Source organism: Bos mutus, chromosome 22 (assembly GCF_027580195.1).
Source record: "Bos mutus isolate GX-2022 chromosome 22, NWIPB_WYAK_1.1, whole genome shotgun sequence".
In the NCBI taxonomy this organism is placed as follows: domain Eukaryota; kingdom Metazoa; phylum Chordata; class Mammalia; order Artiodactyla; family Bovidae; genus Bos; species Bos mutus.
Genome location: NC_091638.1, coordinates 7146052 through 7167077, shown reverse-complemented (window position 1 = coordinate 7167077; position 21026 = coordinate 7146052). Strand labels below are relative to the sequence as shown.

General features: G+C 43.3%; 1 protein-coding gene across 2 annotated transcripts in view; it reads right to left on the bottom strand.

Annotated features, from left to right (window-relative positions):
* The window catches only part of CMTM7 (CKLF like MARVEL transmembrane domain containing 7), a 124853-nt gene that overhangs the window by 17264 nt on the left and 86563 nt on the right, over nt 1–21026 (bottom strand). The window lies entirely within an intron of this gene.

The window sequence follows — 21026 nt, the reverse complement described above, 5'->3', positions numbered from 1 at the left end:
GCCAGGGCGTGGGGCGTGGGCAGGGAAAACCATGTCCACCTGTGGGCTCTCCCTCTTGGAGAGCTAGAACACACATTCAAACCACATCTCTAGGGAACCACGTGTGAAGAGTTACAAAAGAATGTTGTGAACTAAAGGCCTTCAAATACTTCCAAAGCAGCAAATTTGGACTCAGTCCCGTTTCCTAGTATGGGTAACAGTCCCCAAACAGGCTCATTCTCGTTCAGGCTGTTCAGTGACTGGGAAAGTGAAGCAAAACTAGGGTGGTTCTGGTAAAGCTACAGGTATTCGTGTAGTTTGCAAAATTCCTGCCTCCAGACGTATGAGAATAACAAGATCTTTAGAGTCATCATGAACTCACTGGAATTTGTACATTCTTCAAACCTCTGTGTTTTGATAAAGAGCATGATTTTATCAGCATACAATCAACTACAAGGAGCAGAATATCTAACTAGGTGGGTCTTAAAACACTTAGAAAGTGAAAGTCACTCAAAAAGAGTGTCCGACTCTTGGCGACGCCATGGACTACACAGTCCATGGAATTCTCCAGGCCAGAATACTGGAGTGGGTAGCCCTTCCCTTCTCCAGGGGATCTTCCCAACCCAGGATTGAACCCAGGTCTCCTGCATTGCAGGCTGATTCTTTACTGACTGAGCTACGAGGGAAGGCCTAAAACACTTCAACACTAAGGAAAATTTATTTCACAAGAAGTCCGGGTGGTTCAGTTCCACAGGTGATAAACTGAGTGGCTCAGGAGTGTCGCCAGGGACCCAGGCTCTTTCCATGTTTTCCTGCCCATCCTTCTGTTTTTGTCCTCTGGGTTGACTCTGGCTGCCCGGGCGCAGGAGGGCCTAGACGAGCTACTCCATGTTCAAGGTCAGGAGGGGCAGCGGTGAGGAGATACCCCTCGTCCAAGGAAAGGAGCAGCGGCTACGCTTTGCTGGAGCAGCTGTGAAGAGATACCCCACGTCCAAGGTAAGAGAAACCCAAGTAAGACGGTAGGTGTTGGAAGGGCATCAGAGGGCAGACACACTGAAACCATCCTCACAGAAAACTAGTCAATCTGATCACACGGACCAGAGCCTTGTCTAACTCAATGAAACTAAGCCATGCCATGTGGGGCCACCCAAGATGGGCGGGTCATGATGGAGAGATCTGACAGAACGTGGTCCACTGGAGAAGGGAATGGCAAACCACTAAAGTATTATTGCCTTGAGAACCCCATGAACAGTATGAAAAGGCAAAATGATAGGATAGTGAAAGAGAAACTCCCCAGGTCAGTAGGTGCCCAATATGCTACTGGAGATCAGGGGACAAATCACTCCAGAAAGAATGAAGGGATGGAGCCAAAGCAAAAACACCACCCAGGTGTGGATGTGACTGATAATAGAAGCAAGGCCCGATGCTGTAAAGAGCAATATTGCATAGGAACCTGGAATGTCAGGTCCATGAATCAAGGCAAATTGGAAGTGGTCAAACAAGATGGCAAGAGTGAATGTCGACATTCTAGGAATCAGCAAACTAAAATGGACTGGAATGGGTGAATTTAACTCAGACAACCATTATATCTACTACTGAGGGCAGGAATCCCTCAGAAGAAATGGAGTAGCCATCATGGTCAACAAGAGAGTCCGAAATGCAGTACTTGGATGCAATCTCAAAAACAACAGAATAACCTCTGTTCGTTTCCAAGGCAAACCATTTAATATCACAGTAATCCAAGTCTACGCCCCAACCAGTAACACTGAAGAAGCTGAAGTTGAACGGTTCTATGAAGACCTAACAAGACCTTTTTGAACTAACACCCAAAAAAGATGTCCTTTTCATTATAGGGGACTGGAATGCAAAAGTAGGAAGTCAAGAAATGCCCGGAGCAACAGGCAAATTTGGCCTTGGAGTACGGAATGAAACGGCAAAGGCTAAGACAGTTTTGCCAAGAGAACACACTGGTCATAGCAAACACCCTCTTTCAACAACACAAGAGAAGACTCTACACATGGACATCACAAGATGGTCAACACTGAAATCAGACTGATTATATTCTTTGCAGTCAAAGATGGAGAAGCTCTATACAGTCAGCAAAAACAAGACCAGGAGCTGACTGTGGCTTAGATCATGAGCTCCTTATTGCCAAATTCAGACTTAAATTGGAGAAAGTAGGGAAAACCACTAGACCATTCAGGTATGACCTAAATCAAATCCCTTATGATTATACAGTGGAAGTGAGAAATAGATTTAAGGGACTAGATCTAATAGAGTGCCTGATGAACTATGGACTGAGGTTTGTGACATTGTACAGGAGACAGGGATCAAGACCATCCCCATGGAAAAGAAATGCAAAAAGCAAAATGGCTGTCTGGGGAGGCCTTACAAATAGCTGTGAAAAGAAGAGAAGCGAAAAGCAAAGGAGAAAAGGAAAGATATAAGCATCTGAATGCAGAGTTCCAAAGAATAGCAAGGAGAGATAAGAAAGCCTTCCTCAGCGATCAATGCAAAGAAATAGAGGAAAACAACAGAACGGGAAAGACTAGAGATCTCTTCAAGAAAATAAGAGATATCAAGGGAACATTTCATGCAAAGATGGGCTTGATAAAAGAAATGGTATGGACTTAACAGAAGCAGAAGATATTAAGGAGAGGTGGCAAGAATACACAGAAGAACTGTACAAAAAAGATCTTCATGACCCAGATAACCACAATGGTATGATCACTCACCTAGAGCCAGACATCCTGGAATGTGAAGTCAAGTGGGCCTTAGAAAGCATCACTACGAACAAAGCTAGTGGAGGTGATGGAATTCCAGTTGAGCTATTCCAAATCCTGAAAGATGATGCTGTGAAAGGGCTGCACTCAATATGCCAGCAAATTTGGAAAACTCAGCAGTGGCCACAGGACTGGAAAAGGTCACTTTTCATTCCAATCCCAAAGAAAGGCAATGCCTAGGAATGCTCAAACTACCGCACAATTGCACTCATCTCACACGCCAGTAAAGTAATGCTCAAAATTCTCCAAGCCAGGCTTCAGCAATACGTGAACCGTGAACTTCCAGATGTTCAAGCTGGATTTAGAAAAGGCAGAGGAACCAGAGATCAAATTGCCAACATCTGCTGGATCATGGAAAAAGGAAGAGAGTTCCAGAAAAACATCTATTTCTGCTTTATTGACTATGCCAAAGCCTTTGACTATGTGGATCACAATAAACTGTGGAAAATTCTGAAAGAGATGGGAATACCAGACCACCTGACCTGCCTCTTGAGAAATTTGTATGCAGGTCAGGAAGCAACAGAACTGGACATGGAACAACAGACTGGTTCCAAATAGGAAAAGGAGTTTGTCAAGGATGTATATTGTTACTTGCTTATTTAACTTATATGCAGAGTACATCATGAGAAATATTGGGCTGGATGAAGCACAAGCTGGAATCAAGATTGCCAAGAGAAATATCAATAACCTCAGATATGCAGATGACACCACCCTTATGGCAGAAAGTGAAGAGGAACTCAAAAGCCTCTTGATGAAAGTGAAAGAGGAGAGTGAAAAAGTTGGCTTAAAGCTCAACATTCACATGGCATCTGGTCCCATCACTTCATAGCAAATAGATGGGGAAACAGTGGAAACAGTGTCAGACTTTATTTTTGGGGGGCTCCAAAATCACTGCAGATGGTGACTGCAGCCATGAAATTAAAAGACGCTTACTCCTTGGAAGGAAAGTTATGACCAACCTAGATAGCATATTCAAAAGCAGAGACATTCATTACTTTGCCAACAAAGGTCCGTCTAGTCAAGGCTATGGTTTTTCCAGTGGTCATGTATGGATGTGAGAGTTGGACTGTGAAGAAAGCTGAGCACTGAAGAATTGATGCTTTTGAACTGTGGTGTTGGAGAAGACTCTTGAGAGTCCCTTGGACTGCAAGGAGAGCCAACCAGTCCATTCTAAAGGAGATAAGCCCTGGGTGTTCTTTGGAAGGAATGATGCTAAAGCTGAAACTCCAGTACTTTGGCCACCTCATGCGAAGAGTTGACTCATTGGAAAAGACTCTGATGCTGGAAGGGATTGGGGACAGGAGGAAAAGGGGATGACAGAGGGTGGGATGGCTGGATGGCATCACCGACTCAATGGACATGACTTTGAGTGAACTCCGGGAGTTGGTGATAGACAGGGAGGCCTGGCGTGCTGCGATTGATGGGGTCGCAAAGAGTCGGGCACGACTGAGCGACTGAACTGAACTTGACCATCCGTGGTGTAACACAGTGGTGACATCTCCAGGCGTCATCTGCTTGTACAACAATGTCTGTGTCTCTCCAAGGATTTCCACAGAAGCCCCTTGGTAGACTTCACCTGTTTTACTAGGAGCCATTAAATGCCTATTTCCAAATCAGTTATTAACATGGAGACAGAATTTCTGCGACTGGCTTAAAGTCATCAAGATCCCTCCCCTTCGGTTGTGAATACCCTGTGAAGCACATAGCCTTCTGATAGCTAAACAAAACTGGTTCTGTTAGCAAGAGAAAGGACCATGGGTTAGGGATCAACAGTATCTGTCCTCCTGTTTAAGAAATTGGGGGAGGCCTGTCTAACTGACAGCAGTTTAAAATAGAAAATTGTAATTATACTAAATTACAATTCTACAAATGTGAACCACAGGAAATTGGTTTAATAAACGGTGGGCAGTAGTATTCTTTCCCTGATACCACGCCATTTGGTAACTTGGTTTGGCCGCACCATGCCACATGTGGGGTCTTAGTTCCCCAGCCAGAGAGGCAACCTGTGTCCTGCAGTGGAAACACCATCTTTTTAACCACTGGACTGCCACGAAGTCCCTGGCTACTTTTATTTTTAATTTTTGAAATATGTCAGGCACTGGCAGTACAGGATAATGCCTGTTGTAGATATCACCCAGCTTTAGTAGAGCATAACATTTTGCCATTCTTTGCTTTAAGGGTCCCCGTTTAAAGAGAAAATGAAGTTATCGTTTTTAGTACCACCACCATCTTACTCTTTGCTTTTCCAAAGGTCAACACGATTTTGAATTTGGTGGACACCCTTCCTGTTTTTCTGGTCTGCACTGTGTACAGATGTACCCACAGTGTGCAACATGTGTAGTCGCTTTTTCCGTCAATAGCATTCTGAAGTCCATCTGATACATGTAACTGGCTGGCTGATTTTTGCCACTTGGTATTTCATTGAACGTATATGCTGCAATTTACTTGTCATTTCTCTGTTGATAGAAACATTTTAAATTCTTGATCATATCAACCAGTATGGCACCGAATAAACATACTTGAACATTCTGTGCACATGTGCTGGGTGTGTATTTAGAAATGAAATTGTTGGGTCGGGGGTATATGCAATTTCAACACAGCTGCTGCTGCTAAGTCGCTTCAGTCGTGTCCAACTCTGTGCGACCCCATAGACGGCAGCCCACCAGGCTCCCCGTCCTGGGATTCTCCAGGCAAGAGTGCTGGAGTGGGGTGCCATTTCCTTCTCCAATGCATGAAAGTGAAAAGTGAAAGTGAAGTTGCTCAGTTGTATCCGACTCTTCGCGACCCCATGGACTGCAGCCTACCAGGCTCCTCCGACCATGGGATTTTCCAGGCAAGAGTACTGGAGTGGGGTGCCACTGCCTTCTCCATTCAACATAGCTAAATACTTCCAAATGGGTCTGCAAGGTGGTGGAACCACTTGGATTATATTCTCATTGGCAATGTGCATGCTGGGTTCCTCCCTCTTGTCTCGTGTTTAATCTCAGACAGTCTATTACGGCCAGTCTAGCACTGAAACAGCCTCGTTTTAGTTTACATTCCCTGTGGACATGTACACGTATGTATGCATTAAACAGTAAGTAACGCGCTAAACAAACTGCCCTTCCCACCCCCACTAAACGCTATGCTCCGTATGCCTATAGCATCATGCCAAACCCCCAAAACAAGGCAAAAAATACAAACACACAGAATTTATTAGTGGATCTATTTAACAAACATTTTCATGCTCAAAGGAAAACAGAGCTAGAAAATAACCCTAAACGTACCAATGAATTACTTAGTTCTAGGGAAGTGTCTGTCTTTATAAGGAGTGTATGTTTTACCAAAGTAAGTTAAAAAATCAACACTCAATTCAACATAAATTATACAGATCAACCATACATAAGCTATGTTATTACATAAAATATACAAACTCACCTGTTAATGTAGCTAAAATACTTAAAAGGAAGACACTGAATTCCATTAACATGGGTTTGCTCCCAGCCTGCTTGTTTTTAATAAAATTGTTCACGCAAGCATCATGAAGATTAAAAGGAGCCAGTATCAAGCACATGAAGAGAGTAGCTCACGATGCCCGGCTTACTCAGCCCCAAGGGAAGCAGCAGCAATCAAAATTAAGCCATAAATGAAGTCTGAGTAAGTTTATCTAAGGGTGGTAAATTTCCTGTCAGCCACCATTAGTCATACAAGTAATCCAAATTAATAGAAAAGACCACTGTAAAGTGTAACAGAATAACCACCACAACAAACATGTTCTCAGCCTTAAAAAGCCATAGCAGAAAGAAACTGAAAGTGACTTTAATGTTTCCTGAGTACAGGACAGCTGAAACCCAAACTAGAATTAGATAGCCCGCTACACCAAGCCCTGAACCCAAATAGTTACAGTAACAAAAGTATTCACCAGAATACCACTAGCAATAGCTTCACACTTAGGACTTAGCAGAGCTTTACACATGTAAAGGAGTCTGTTCTATAATCGATAAACACAGGTAAACCTCATCAGCGCTTGCTAATCCAGTCCATACGCTGCCATCTTCAGCAAACCCTAAAAATGAACTGTAGCAAGCATATTCAGAGTACATAAAAACACAGGGTCAGATGTGTAAGTTACAGGATGAGGAGAAATGGGCTACATTTTCTATTTCAAGAACTTAATTCCTATGACAAAAAAGTTTTCATGAAACTGAAAACCAAACAATTTAGTAGTAAATTTAGAATCGAGTGCTTAATTGAATCAGGCCATGAAACACACACACACTGCCCATCACGCTCTTCAAGTATTACATTAACCCATAAACCACTTAACAGACTAGGAGAGGAAGGAAGTCGTAACAAGGCAGTGAAAGCGAAAGTCGCTCAGTCGTGTCTGACTCTGTGACCCTCATGGGCTATACATAGCCCATGGAATTCTCCAGGCCAGAGTTCTGGGGTGGGTAGCCTTTCCCTTCCCCAGGGGATCTCGCCAACCCAGGGATCAAGCCCAGGTCTCCCACATTGCAGGCGCATTCTTTACCAGCTGAGCCAGCAGGGAAGCCCAGCAGACCAGAAAAGGTGCTTGGAGAAATCAAAGTATAGCTTAGAGCACCTAGCTCACACCCAGGAGAATGCATGATTCACAAATACCCTGAACTAAATCCAGTCCCAACCACCCACACATTCAACTACTACCAGTTATATAAAACATTCACCCAGTATCTAAAGCACAGGAGATAATGACCCAGCAATCCCACTCCTGGGCATATACCCAGAAAAAACCATAATTCAAAAAGACACAGGCACCCCAACACTCACTGCAGCACTATTTACAACAGCAGCACAGGGGAACAATGTCCATCGACATGGGTGGACAAGGCAGCTACGGGACGTGCACAGGGGGCATTAGGCAGAAAGGAGCCGAACTGGGTTACCGACGGAGACGTGGCCTAGGGACGGGCATACAGTGAAGTAAATCAGAGAAAAACATCACATTAATGCACTTACGTGGGATCTAGAAAAAATGGTACAGATGATCTTATTTGCAAAACAGAAATAGAGACACAGGACACAGAACAAATGTGTGGGCACCAAGGGGGCCCGGCTGAGGGTGGGGGCGAACTGGAGACTGAGGTTGATCTCTCTCTTATGCCTAACGTCAACAGTGTATATAACTAATGACAACCTACTGCATAGCTCAGGAAACCCAGTGCTCCGTGATGACCTAAATGGGAAGGACATCCAAACAAAAGGGGATATATGTATACGTACAGCTGATTCACTTTGCTCTGCAGCAGAAATTAACACAACACTGCAAAGCAACTATACGCCAATAAAAATTACTTTAAAAAATTAAGTATAGGAGACAGAAATTCAAAATGTTTTTGGCATTAGGCTTCCTCAGTGGCTCAGCAGTAAAATTTGCCTGCAATGCAAGAGACCCGGGTTCCATCCCTGGGTCGGGAAGATCCGCTGGAGAAGAGAATGGCAACCCACTCCTGTATTTTTGCCTGGAGAATTCCATGGACAGAGGAGCCTGGTGGGCTACAGTCCATGGGGCTGCAAAATAGTCAGATGTGACTGAGCAACTAAACAACAAAAAATGTACTGTAAGGGAGTGATGAAAGAAATAGTAAAAGTAATAAAAACCAGAGCTTATCCCTTTTGCATAATTTAACTAGTAAATATTTAACAAAGAGAATTTAAGTTAAATGCTCCAAAACCAGATGAGCTAATCAGTTTCCCAGAACAGATTCATCTATGCGGCAAAATAGAAGATTTGTAAGTAGTCGTGGTAAGCCAAACAAGCCTGTGAAAGCTGGCTGTCCAGAAAAGAACTTTAGTTCAACTTTAAAAATTACTCAAAAAACTATAACTTAAATGTTCATCCTAAAAGGTACAGCTTTTTAGAAACAGTCTACAGCCGTATCTAGCCATCAGTTAAGAAAGCATTCAGCATTATCTTCATACCAACGGCAAATTAATCAACTCCTAGTTTAACCCTGAACTAATCTATTAATTTATAGAAGCACTAATGTTAATATGAATAAGAAGCAGTGTGAGCATAAGCTTACATCACTGACTAATACTATACTGATCATAGTAAGTAACACTAAACCAATAGTAAACTATTTATCAAATATATTGTTAAACCAACACAGGTAGGCACCTATGGGAAGATTTTAAAAAATAAAAGGAACTTGGCAAAGATAAGCTGGGCCTGTTCACACTACCTCTACATTAACGAGCGCGAGAGGCGCCGCCTGCCACCGATGTCAGGAATTCGGGCGGCGCCCTCACCGTGTGAGACAGCGACCGATTTGCTCTCTGATACGGACTTGTGTGCATGGCCACGGGAAGGCTTCCCTGCCTCTCACTCACAGTCAGTGAGACTGACCTTCCTGTGAAGAGGTGGGAATGACAAAATAAGACAAGACCCTGTGGTTTTAATTAACTGCAAAAATTAAACCATTAATGGCTAACGATTTCATATGGGTCAACAATTTTGGTTGGGGTGACCTCGAAGAATAAAAAGCCTCCAAGTGATTAAACTCTACACCTAGTGGTCAGAATAACGAAACATCTTTTGATCCCAAAACTCAAGAGAACTGGCTGCCCTATGGCTAACAGCACAGCCTTATTCTAGAGTTCCTAGCAACAGCAGCGTGTACGACCAGTGTCAGCTCAGGACACCCCAGTGGTATAACCACTAAGATCATCTGTTCAATGATTAAAGTCCTATGTGATCTGAGTTCATATAGAGCCATCCAAGTTGATCTCCATCTGTGCTGGATTTCTCCCAGTATGAAAGGACACGAGAAATAAGCCTACCTTACAAAAGTGCTTTAAAAATAATTAAGGATATAATTTTAGTGTAATTAATTCATAATTACTCTGCCCAAGAAAAGGGTTTGTTAGGGTGACAGAGCCCTGTAATTTCGTAAAACTTAAACTTTTATAATCAGAGGTTGCACTCCTCTCCCTTAATAAAATGTTTCTTAATATTTAATCCAGTTCTTCTAGACATGGCATTCCTTGAGTCAGTTCAGTTCAGTCGCTCAATTGTGTCTGACTCTTTCTGACCTCATGGACTGCAGCACGCCAGGCATCCGTGTCCACCACCAACTCTCAGAGCTTGCGCAGACTCATGTCCATCGAGTCAGTGATGCCATCCAACCATCTCATCTTCTGTCGTCCCCTTCTCCTCCTGCCTTCAGTCTTCAAAAGCATCAGGGTCTTTTCAAATGAGTCAGTTCTTTGCATCAGGTAGCCAAAGCGTTGGAGCTTCAGCTTCACTGTCCGTCCTTCTAATGAATACTCAGGACTGATCTCCTTTAGGATGGACTGATTGGATCTCCTTGCAGTCCAAGGGACTCTCAAGAGTCTTCTCTAATCAGATCAGATCAGATCAGTCGCTCAGTCTCGTCCGACTCTTTGGGACCCCGTGAATCACAGCACGCCAGGCCTCCCTGTCCATCACCAACTCCCGGAGTTCACTCAGACTCACGTCCATCGAGTCAGTGATGCCATCCAGCCATCTCATCCTCTGTCGTCCCCTTCTCCTCCTGCCCCCAATCCCTCCCAGCATCAGAGTCTTTTCCAAAGTCGCATGAGGTGGCCAAAGTACTGGAGTTTCAGCTTTAGCATCATTCCTTCCAATGAATGCCCAGGACTGATCTCCTTCAGAATGGACTGGTTGCATCTCCTTGCAGTCCAAGGGACTCTCAAGAGTCTTCTCCAACACCACAGTTCAAAAGCATCAATTCTTCAGTGCTCAGCCTTCTTCACAGTCCAACTCTCACATCCATACATGACCACAGGAAAAACCACAGCCTTGACTAGACTAACCTTTGTTGGCAACGTATCTCTGCTTTTGAATATGCTATCTAGGTTGGTCATAACTTTCCTTCCAAGGAGTAAGCGTCTTTTAATTTCATGGCTACAGTCACCATCTGCAGTGATTTTGGAGCCCAGAAAAATAAAGTCTGACACTGTTTCCACTGTTTCCCCATCTATTTCCCATGAAGTGGTGGGACCAGATGCCATAATCTTTGTTTTCTGAATGTTGAGCTTTAAGCCAACTTTTTCACTCTCCTCTTTCACGTTCATCAAGAGGCTTTTGAGTTCCTCTTCACCTTCTGCCATAAGGGTGGTGTCATCTGCATATTTGAGGTTATTGATATTTCTCCCGGCAATCTTGATTCCAGCTTGTGTTTCTTCCAGTCCACTACAGTTCAAAAGCATCTATTCTTTGGTGCTCAGCTTTCTTTATGGTCCAACTTTCACATCCATACATGACTACTGGGAAAACCATAGTCTTGACTAGACGGACCTTTGTTGGCGAAGTAATGTCTCTGCTTTTTAATATGCTGTCTAGGTTTGTCATAGCTTTTCTTCCAAGGGGAGCAAGTGTCTTAATTTCATGGCTGCAGTCTACTCCATTCTATTATCCAATGTGTGTGTGCTGAGTCGCTTCAGTTATGTCCAACTCATTGCGACCCTATGGACTGTCCTCTGTCTATGGGGATTCTCCAGGCAAGAATACTGGAATGGTTATCATGCCCTTCTCCAGGGGATCTCCCTGACCCAGAGATCGAACCTGCATCTCCTGTTGTAGGTGGATTGTCCACCCATTGAGCCACCTGGGAAGCCCCTCTATATCATCTATGTCATCCAGATGAGCCTCAAACTCAAAATATGCACTAACTAGATTCCTATAAGCAGAAACACAGACAATTTCACAGGAAGCATCAGTAGCAATTAGCCTTTTACCATTTTCTTTTTTCATCAAGCCACTGCACAGCTTGCAGAATCTTAGTTCCCTCACCAAGGACTGAACCTGGGGCCCCGGCAGTTAGAGTATTAGTCGTAACCACTGGACTGTGAGGAAATTCCCCTTTTATCAAAATCAATGCAGATGGTGACTGCAGTCATGAAAAGACACTTACTCCTTGGAAGGAAAGTTATGACCAACCTAGATAGCATATTAAAAAGCAGAGACATTACTTTGTCAACAAAGGTCCATCTAGTCAAGGCTATGGTTTTTCCAGTGGTCATGTATGGATGTGAGAGTTGGACTATAACGAGGGCTGAGCGCCAAAGAATTGATGCTTGTGAATGGTGGTGTTGGAGAAGACTCTTGAGAGTCCCTTGGACCGCAAGGAGATCCAACCAGTCCATCCTAAGGGAAATTGGTCCTGGGCGTTCATTGGAAGGACTGATGTTAAAGCTGAAACTCTAATACTTTGGCCACCTGATGTGAAGAGCTGACTCATTTGAAAAGACCCTGATGTTGGGAAAGATTGAAGGCAGGAGGAGAAGGGGACGACAGAGGATGAGATGGCTGGATGGCATCACTCAATGGACATGAATTTGGGTGAACTCTGGGAGTTGGTGATGGACAGGGAGGCCTGGCGTGCTGCGGTTCATAGGGTCGCAAAGAGCTGGACACGACTGAGTGACTGAACGGAATAAATGAATCCTTTGCCCTTCCAACCCTTCTCACAACACAAGAACGTTTATGAATAATGTTCTCATCACATCCCCTACTGGATCACACAGTTTACTTCTACCCTACCAGAATCTAACTGTGCCCCTTTGGATCTAACAAAAGGAGAAAAACTCATATCTGGCTTCAGCATGGAATATGCAGCAGGCCCATTCGCCATATTTTCCCCAGAAGAATACAACACTATCATCATCATATCTTTACTGCAATCCTATTCCTAGGAGCATTCCAGGGTCCCCACACACCAGAACTGTATATAACTAACTTCATTATCCAAACACTTTTACTAGGGACTTCCCTGGTTGTCCAGGGTTAAGACTCCACGCTTCCACTGCAGGGGACTTGTGTTCAATCCCCAGTTGGAGAATTAAGATCCCACTTGCCTTGAGGTATGGCAAAATAAAAACAACAACAAAAACACAAGTCTCTAACAATTTTCTTCATATGAATTTGAGCATCTTACCCACAATTCCAATATGATCACTCATACCTCTACTCTGAAAAAGTTTCAGATGGGGCCACTAGCCCCATCTGAATGACACATCTCACTACTTATCAAAGTGTTGTCAAACATATCCCCACAAACATAAACAATATGTTTGATAAAAGTTACTTTGACAAAGTAAGTGACAGAGGTTTACATCTTATTTCTAAATTATAGGAGCTGGACTGACCCTTGGGGCTTCCCTGGTGGCTCAGGTGGTAAAGCATCTGCCTGCGATGCAGGGGACCCGGGTTTGATCCCGGGTGGAGAAAATCCCCTGGAGAAGGGCATGGCAACCCACTCCAGTATACTTGCCTGGAGGAGTCCCCATGGACAGAGGAGCCTGCTGAGCTACAGTCCATGGGGTCACAAAGAGTCAGACACAACTGAGCAACTACATTTTCATATCCTTTTCACTTAAGAATCCAAAACTCTTGGTACGACCACATTATACTACATCCCATAGTACGGTCAGCTAAATAAGCTATCAGGCCCATACAGACCCTGAAAATGATGGTTTCTAGCCTTCCTGTACTAAGAAACCCCATTTTCTTTGTGTCAACTATTATTTCAGGCACCTTAATTGTAACAACTAGCACACACTGATTACTTATCTGCATCAGATTTAACATAAACATACTAGGTATCCTCCCCATCCTAACAATAACTTTAACCCATGAGCTATAGAAGAAGCCACTAAGTGCTTCTTAACACAAGCCACTGCATCAATATTACTCACAATTTAAGCCATCATTATTTAATTTTTTTTTTTTTAATTTTTGGCTGCATCTCAGGACCTGCAGGACCTGTTTCCCGAAGGGGATTGAACCCGAGCCCCTTGCAGTGGAAGCATGGAATCTCAAGCACTGGGCCACTAGCGAAGTCCCTAGCCACCATCATGAATCTCCTATACACCAGCCAACGAACCATCACAAAAATCTTTAATCGAACACATCATCAATCCTAACAGTGGCCTAGTCATAACAGGAGGAGTCTCTCCATTCCACACTGGAGTACCTGAAGTCACAGAAGGCATTTCACTAACAGCAGGCTTAATCCTATTAATGTGACAAAAAATTGCAACCACCTGTCAGGGTTATACCAAATTTCACTCTCCATTAACCTAAATTTAGTACTACCTATATCCACACTCCCCATTATAATTGGGGGATAAGGCAGACTAAATCAAACAAAAAATTCATAGCTTATTCATCAACTGCCCCTACTTGTTGGGACAAGTAACAAGAACAATCCTAAACCTACCCATTTATATAATAACGCTCACAACATTTATGTTATTCATTCACAGTTCAACCAGTACTACGTTAGCATGATCATATACATGAAACAAAATACCCATCTTACTCACTCTCACTGTTCTATTATCAGTAGGAGGCCTCCCACCACTATCAGGATTTATACCCAAATGAGTAAGTATTCAAGCAACTTCCCTGGCTGTCCAGGGTTTAAGACTCTGTACTTCCACTGCAGGGGGCGTGTGTCTGATTCCAGGTTAGGGAACTAAGATCCCGCATGCACCATGGCCACAAAATAAAAGAATTAAGTCAAGAAATGACAAGAGTATTTTACCTACACTAATAATTACTACAGCATTGCGTGTGTTAGTCACTCAGTCATGTCCAGCTCTTTGCGACCCTATGGACTGCAGCTCGCCAGGCTCCTCTGACCGTGGGATTCTCCAGGCACGAATACTGGAGTGGGTTGCCATTTCCTTCTCCAGGCGATATTCCCCACCCAGGGATCTAACCAGGGTCTCCTGTACTGCAGGCAGATTCTTTACTGTCTGAGCCACTAGGAAAGCCCATACAACTTCCACACGCTACATCATTAAGCATATTCCCCTCCATAAACAATAACTTGAGCACGCACAGCAAATGACTTTCCTCCCAATGTTAACTGCAATGTCCACATAAACTCTACCCCTCATACCAATCTTACCCCTACCAAGAGCCTTCAAAGCCCTAAGCAAGTACAGTTTATTTCATTCTTGTTCCTGGACCAGGGATTGAACCCACTTCCCATGCATTGGCAGGCAAATTCTTATCCACTCGACTACCAGGGAAGTCCCCTTATGTTTATTAATTGGTGCTTGGGCTGGAACAGTAGGTTCTCCCTTAAGCCAACTAATTCATGCTGAATTAGGTCACCCCGGAGCACGGCTCTGAGATGCCCGAATCCACAATGCAGCAGTGACGGCCCATGCCTTCGTCAGTCTTTTTCTTCACAGTATACCTGTCATAGCTGGAGGTTTTGGAAGCTGACTAGTCTCACTGATAACCGGAGCACCCAGTACAGCTTCACCCGTATTAACAACAGAAGCTTCAGGTTCTGTTTCTTACTTACTTACTCTCACTTGCATCAGCGCTGCAAACCGGGGCTGGAACAGGCTGAACTATGTAACGACCACTGCCAGGAAACTGAGCTCATGGAGGAGCTTCCGTCACCCTTACGGTTCGGTTCCCTACATTTAGTAGGTGTTTCTTCAATCCTAGGAGCTATTAATTTCCTTAGTGCTATCATTAATGTAAAGCCAACTGATCGACCTCAATGCCAGACTCCGTTATTTGTATGATCTGTATTGATAACAGTTGTATTACTATTACCATTCATACCAGCGTCACCAGCCAAAATGACTCTCTTCTTCACATACCAAAATCTAAACACAATGTTTTCTGACCCTGCAGAAGGAGATCCAGTTCTATGCCAACACTTACTCTGACTCTTTGGTCACCCTGTGAAGTTTATATCCTTATTTTACCTGGATTTGGAATAATCTCACACATTGTAACTTCTTATTCCAAAAAATAAAAAAGAACCTTTAGGATAGGTGGGCCATGATATCCATCTACTTTCAGGATTTATCCTATGAGCCCATCATATATTTACAGTAGGTAAAGATGTTGATACACAAGTATACTTTGCATCAGCTGCTATAATTATTGCTATTCCTATAGGAGTAAAACTATTTCACTGATTAGTAACTCTTAATAAAGGTAACACTGTATGAACAGTGCAAAGAAATAGAGGAAAACAACAGAATGGGGAAGACTAGAGATCTTTTCAAGAAAATTAGAGATACCAAGGGAACATTTCATGCAAAATGGGCTTGATAAAGGACAGAAATGGTATGGACCTAACAGAAGCAGAAGATATTAAGACGTGGCAATAATACACAGAAGAACTGAAAAAAAAAAAAAAGGTCTTAATGACTCGGATAACCACAATAGTGTGGTCACTCAACTAGAGCCAGACATCCTGGACTGCAAAGTCAAGTGGGCCTCAGGAAGCATTACTACAAAGCTAGTGGAGGTGATGGAATTCCAGCTGAGCTATTTCAAATCCTAAAAGATGATTATGTTAAAGTGCTGCACTCAATATGCCAGCAAATTTGGAAAATTCAGCAGTGGCCACAGGACTGGAAAAGGTCAGTTTTCATTCCAATCCCAAAGAAAGGCAATACCAAAGAATGTTCAAACTACCACACAACTGCACTCCTCTCACATTAGCAAAGTAATGCTCAAAATTCTCAAATAAGGCTTCAACAGTATATAAACCGTGAATTTCCAGATGTTCGAGCTGGATTTAAAAAAGGCAGAGGAAGCAGAGATCAAATTGCAAACATCTGCTGGATCATAGGAAAAACAAGATAATTCCAAAAAAACTATCTACTTCTGCTTCATTGACTATGCTAAAATCTCTGACTGTGTGGATCAGAACAAACTCTTTAAAATTCTTAAAGAGATGGGAATACCAGACCACCTTACCAGTCCCCTGAGAAATCTGTATGCAGGTCAAGAAGCAACAGTTAGAACCAGACATGGAGCAATGGACGGATTCAAAATTGGGGAAAAAATACATCAAGGCTGTATATTGTCACTCTGCTTATTTAACTTATATGTAGAGTACATCATGCGATATGCCAGACTGGATGAATCACAAGTGGAAATCAAGATTACTGAGAAACATCAACCTCAGATATGCATATGAAACCACCCTAATGGCAGAAAGTGAAGAGGAACTAAAGAGCCTCTTGATGAAGGTGAAACAGAAGAGTGAAAAAGCTGGCTTAAAACTCAACATTCACAAAACTAAGATCATGGCATCTGGTCCTGTCACTTCATGCAAATGGGGAAAAGTGGGAACGATGACAGATTTCATTTTCTTGGGCTCCAAAATCACTATGGACAGTGACTGCAGCCATGAAATTAAAAGATGCTTGTTCCCTGGAAGAAAAGCTATGACAAACCTAGACAGTGTATTAAAAAGCAGAGACATCACTTTTTGACAAAGGTCTGTCTAATCAAAACTACGGTTTTTCTAGTATCCTGTATGGATGTGAGAGTTGGACTATAAAGAAAGCTGAGCACCAAAGAATTGATGCTTTTGAACTGTGGTGTTGGAGAAGACTCTTGAGAGTCCCTTGGACTGCAAGGAGATCCAACCAGTCGACCCTAAAGGAGATCAGTCTTGGGTGTTCATTGGAAGGACTGATGCTGAAGCTCCAGTAATTTGGCCACCAGCTGCAAAGAGCCAACTCATTGGGAAAGACCCTGATGGTTGGGAAAGATAGAGTGCAGGAGAAGGGGATGACAGAGGATGAGATAGTTGGATGGCATCACTAACTCAACAAACATGAGTTTGAGCCAACTCTGGGAGACAGTGAAGGACAGGGAAGCTTGGTATTCTGCAGTCCATGGGGTCACAAAGAGGCAGACACGATTTACTGACTGAACAACCACCAACAACAGAGGTAACCAACATCAAATGAGCCTCTGCCATCTTAGGAGACCCAGGGGTTTCCCTTTTGACAGTAGTTTAAGAACTCAACATGAATTATTAGAACCAACTCATCCCTAGTTATGGGCCTTCCTGACCCACACTGGGCAGCTGCACTTTTCCACTGTGTATTATCAGCACGAGTGCCCTTCCCCAGAACAGGAGGCTTTGTGCACTGATTCCTGCTTGTCTCAGGTTATATACTCAATTCCGAAGGAGCAAAACTCCATCTGTATTTGTAAAGATAACCTTCTTTCAGAGAAGGTGTGAAGGAAAGGGAACTCTCCTGCACTGCTGGTGGGGATGGACGCTGGAGCGGCCACTATGGAGACTCCTCATATGGAGGTTCCTCATAAAGCTGGAGTTGCCGTATGATCCAGCAATCCCACTTTCTCTGGCATATGCCCAGAGACTCTTTTAATTCAAAAAGGAAGTGCGCCCCTATGTTCACAGCAACACTATTCACAACAGCCACGACATGGAAACCATCTAACGTCTGTCAACAGATGAATGGATAAAGGAGATGTGGTACATACATACGATGGAATATTACTCAGCCACAAAAAGGAATGAAATAACGACATCTGCAGCAACATGGGTACAATTAGAGATTATCAAACCAAGTGAAGTCAGTCAGAAAGAAAAAGACAAATATCACACGCTATCATTTCTGTGTGGAACCTAAAACACTGCACCAGTGAACCTATCTATGAGACAGACATCACTCAGAGAGCAGACTGGTCGTTGCCAAGGAGGCTGGGGGAGGCATGGACTGGGAGTCTGGGATTAGTAGATGCAAACCAGGATGGAAAAACAACAAGGTCCTACTGTAAAGCACAGGGAACTATATTCAATCTCCTGGGATAAACCATTATAGAAAAGAGTATCTTTTAAAAAAAGAATGTCTCTATGTGTATTACCGAGTCACTCTGCTGTGCAGCAGACACCGGCACGCTGTCCATCAACTGTACCTCAATCTCGACAGGAGCCGCACTGGTAAGGAATCCGCCCGCCAGTGCAGAAGATGGAAGTTCGAGTCCTGTGTTGGGAAGATCCCCTGGAGCGGGGCACGGCAACCCACTCCAGTATTCCCATCTGGAGAATCCCACGGACAGGAGGGTCGCAAAGAGTTGGACGCCACTGAGCAGGTGTGAGTGCACTACTGGGCGTGCACACCCAGCTGTTTCTTTAATCAGGGAAAGGTGGGTGGAAAAAAGGAGTGAAAAGAACATGATGGAGCCCAACTGCAGGCCCCGGACCTCTCTAATCGACTTAAAGAGCCTGCGTCCTGGGGCCAGGATGTTGACGGGCTGGAAAGAGGTGTGGGACGTGTCCTCTTGATGCTTCGTAATTTTCTCAGAGACATGGAAAAGATACCTAAATATTTATTGGTCAATTCTCTTTCAAATTTAAGTTGGTGTTTCTGCAGACTGGAATTTGGCTTCTTCAACAATCAATCCTTCCTAAAAATTAAGACACTGTAATCCTTGTAATCGGTTTAACAGTGCATGTTTTTGCTGGGTAAGCTTCCAAGCCAACTGCCCTTGATCTTCCCCTACCCTCGATTTTTCCTTTCAGCATAGCTGCCCTTCCCATACTTCATCATCACCAAAGTGTATTTTCCATGAGAGTCCCACACACATGGCCCTTCACGTGCTTGCCTCTCTTGTCCCCACGTGCCCTCCAAGTGAGCTTTCCTGATTGTTCTTTGCTGAATAAACAGCCAACAGCCCAAAGTAGCCCATTGTGCCACTAAGAGGCTGATACATGGTTTATTAAATCAACACAATTTTCTTCAACAAATCCTCACTCACAATGGACAAAGGCTAACACCAAAGCATAACTCCTCACCCTCCAATAGATCTACCAAAATGATACTGGACTACTTGCAGACTTAAGATTTTTATTCACCGCTTAACTGAATACTGTTAAACCAAAATATATAATATATATAATACATACACTGATCGTTTGGAGTACTGACATTCTATTGCTGGGAAAATAGGCTGTCCTGTTTCTAAGAAGATTTTCCCTCTGCATTGTCAGCTCTTGAACAGGCCACTGATCTTGGCGGAATAATAGGAATTAAAAACTGCCTGGGTGTAAGACCTGGCTTTGCCCAGAACGTGACTGTCGGCAAGTCACTTCACCTCTCTGGGCCTCAGTTTCCTTCTCTCCCATGAATGAGGCTGGTATCATCCATGCTTGGCTCGTCCGTGTAAGGATCAGCGGATGTGAAGGAGCAGTGGGATGCATAGAGCGCTTTGTGGATCGTAACGTTACAAGTGTCCAGTTTGCTGACCTCTTCTTTGGCTCTTTTCGTTTCATCTTAAAATCCTATCCCTTAGAAGGTCCTATCTATCTGATCACAGTGAATCAATATAAATATTTAGCCCACTGTTTTTGCCTAGAGTTAGCCAGAAAGTGCAAAAAGAAGTGACAGGAGCAGATAATTATGTTTGATCACAATCAAATTCAGGACACAGTTTTGACATATTTATAATCCTTTTTTCACTGCTTTCATTTGTTGAAATCAAACAGACTTCAAATCTTGGCACTGGGTATGAATAAGAAAATGTATAAGTAAACTGTATTGAGTGCCTGCCTGCTGTCTAGCATGCTGTTAAGAGACTTTGCTGTACAATATTTCACTGAATTCTAACAGCAGTCCTGTGTGTGTGTGTGTGTGTGTGTGTGTTATGTCGATTCAGTTGTGTCCAACCCTTTGCAACCCCTATGGACTGTAGCCCACTAGGCTCCTCTGTCCACGGGGACTCTCCAGGCAAGAATACTGAAGTGGGTTGCCATGCCCTCCTCCAGGGGATCTTCCCAACCCAGGGACCGAACCCACACCTCTTAGGTCTCCTCATTGGCAGGCAGGCTCTTCACACTAGTGCCACCTGGGAAGCCCAGCAACCCCATGAGGCAGTTATTTTGTTTTTCTAGACCCCACTCTTGCTTCCTTCCTCCAGTATCACGATACACACAAGTCCCCACCACACCATAACAGCTGAGTCACTTTAGAACACATTTGCATCCTTTTCACTAGTTCATGTTGCCTCACAAACAGCAACATTCATCAGAAATAAGACAAACAGAAACTTATAAATTCTTTTTACTATTTGTCATTTATTTCTATTAAAAATAAGTATACTTCAATTTAACAGCTAATGCCTATCCTTCTGAAACTCTTACAAAAAATTTCAAGTGAAGAAACACTTTCAAACTCATTCCATGAAGCAAACATCACCCTGATACCAAAACCAGACAAAAACATCACAAAAAAAGAAAAGTATAGGCCAATATCACTGATGAATATAGATGGAAAAATCTTCAACAAAATTCTAGCAAAAAGAAATCAATAATGCATTAAAAAGATCATATAGCGTGATCAAGTTGAGTTTATCCCAGGATTTATCCCAAGTTTATCTTCAATATATGCAAATCAGTCAATGCGATATACCAGAATAACAAAATGAAAGATTAAAAACCATATGCTAAT